We start from the raw sequence: 2,320 nt of genomic DNA, 5'->3' as shown, positions 1-2,320 counted from the left end.
TCTGATACCAATATGTAACACCCTCAAATTTACAAACCGATTTTTCGCAAATTATTAATTCAAGAAATCATTTTTTTTTTTTCATTGAACCCTTATCATACCCTTATCATGGTAGAAAAATTTCTACCATGATACATCCAAGACAATATACCACAGGTCTTAAAATATCTCAAAAAGCAATTAGAACCATGAGGGACAGACAGGATCCTCATGGCATGATATTTAAATCAGGTCATGAATCAAGAGGGACAGATATAATCCTCTTGGTCATATAAATACTTTTAATAGAAAGGATTAGAGTTTACATGCTTCACAAAGAAGATATGTCCTAAGTTGGCACAAGATACATTGTATAATCCAAAATAAGAGGCAACGTAAAAGATGGTGTCTCATACACCATAGTTACACCTCTGGTGCTTTCTCGGCCGGACTCGCTCCTGTAAAAATGTTAACCACGGGGAATGAGACTTAAAAGTCCCCAGTAACCAAAAATTAATATGTAATGATGCATGCGGATGTAACTAATCATGCGATTGCTAAGTGGGCACACAAAACATTTAACCGAACAATATTTTCAAACAAACCGAACAAGTATTTAATTGCATGACTGCACCTTATATCCTCCTTTCACCATGCTCGGACGCCAAATCACCCGGCCAAAGGTGAGTTGGACCAAGCGACACGCCACTCATTGGGTCCAATGAGGGCTTACCACGTGGTAATAATTAACCGAACAGAAATTCCCATTAACACCATACATTAAAATACCCTGACAAGTCATGCATCATTCAAATATCTAAACAGGAATATATCCGAACAATAATATCTCATCATGATAAATAAAAAATAAATTTTTAACCCACTTGGCAATAATTTCAAACAAGTATATACAGTATTTATTTTTAATAATTCATAATTTTTCCAAACAACAAAACAACACATAACCATTCACAAACACACTCATCACAACACATTAATAATGGTTACCTTGTGTCTTGAATAACAAGTTCCCCTTCACAACTCCTTTTTCACCACTATCTTTGTCAATATAATCTACATAATTATTTCACAATACTATATATTAATTTTACATTAAAATAAATAACTCTAATTTAAATAGTTAGAAAGTCTTAGATCTATAATCCATATTAACACTAATTTAAGATTTATACCTCATTTAACTTCCTAAATTATTTTCTAAAATTCTCGTACCCTAATAAACTATTTTTTTATCCTCAAATCACTTCTAGTATCATAATTTCATCCTTCTATATTCTAAAAATTCGTCCAAAAATAAATTAAATTTTAAAATTATCCTGAAGCCTCAAATCACCTTTCTATAACCTCAAAAATACCTATTCATACTTAAATAAATATTTAATAATCATAGGTTTATCCCTACATCTCAGATTCCACATAAATTCGACCATATAGATCTAGACTTTAACTCAAAAATTCTTAAACATGAATTTCAACCTCAAGAAAATATTCTATAATATTTATTATATCCCTAAGAGTTTTAACCTATATTTTTAATCCATCATATCATCAGATTAACTATCCTATAGAAAAATCCTAATCAGAATATTTACTCTATCCTACAAAATAATCATATCACTAGAAAGCTAATATTATTTAGAAAATAACTATAAAATTAATTTTGTAATTAAATAAATTTTTAAATGCTAATCTAAACAGGAAAGTTAGAACATACCTGAAGAAAAAAGAAAATAATCCCCCCTTGCGAAAAAACGCCGAGCAACATGAGAGGAAGAGAGAAAAATAATATAAAAATGGGATTGTGAGTCCCAAAATTATATTAAAAAAACTATAGGTTTGAATTTAATTATTCAAACCTTTGGGCCAAAAGTTGCAATTTCCTCTAAATTGCATCTTAGCCTCTCATGCTTCCTAATGCACACACCCCCTCCTTTTTATACATGAAGGCACCTCTTCTCTTCCCTCATCTAACCAATGTGGGACTTAGAAACAACAACCTTTCACCCCCCTTTTTTTGTTCCTTCTACCTTCTCTTTTTTTTTAACACACACATAAAAAAAATTATTTATGTATTATATCTTAACTAAATATTGCTTATGTGGTTTTAAATTTAAATTTTTAAATTCATAATTAAATACCTAATCATAATATTATTTCTAAATAACCTCAAATAATATAAATTCCTATTATTATCATTTTTTTCCTCAAAACCTAAATTCCACAATTTCTTTATTATATAAAAATCAGGATGTTACACCCAGCATTCACATGGTACACCTCACTGCCCCATAATTCAATTCTTAGCTGGATGAAGATAGAG

General features: G+C 30.1%; 1 long non-coding RNA gene across 1 annotated transcript; it reads right to left on the bottom strand.

Annotated features, from left to right (window-relative positions):
* Window positions 1-213: 213 nt before the first annotated feature.
* On the bottom strand, window positions 214-1,892 carry LOC129285248 (uncharacterized). The gene is made up of 3 exons (XR_008587132.1): window positions 1,715-1,892; window positions 988-1,053; window positions 214-437 (listed from the first exon to the last, which is right to left on the bottom strand). It is a non-coding gene; the product is annotated as an uncharacterized LOC129285248 (long non-coding RNA).
* Window positions 1,893-2,320: the final 428 nt, after the last annotated feature.

Source organism: Prosopis cineraria, unplaced genomic scaffold, assembly GCF_029017545.1.
Source record: "Prosopis cineraria cultivar Desert tree isolate PC_DT_omini unplaced genomic scaffold, ASM2901754v1 PC11, whole genome shotgun sequence".
Taxonomy (NCBI): Eukaryota; Viridiplantae; Streptophyta; class Magnoliopsida; order Fabales; family Fabaceae; genus Prosopis; species Prosopis cineraria.
Note: the sequence above shows the minus strand (reverse complement) of the source record. Positions and strands in the feature narration are given on the sequence as shown.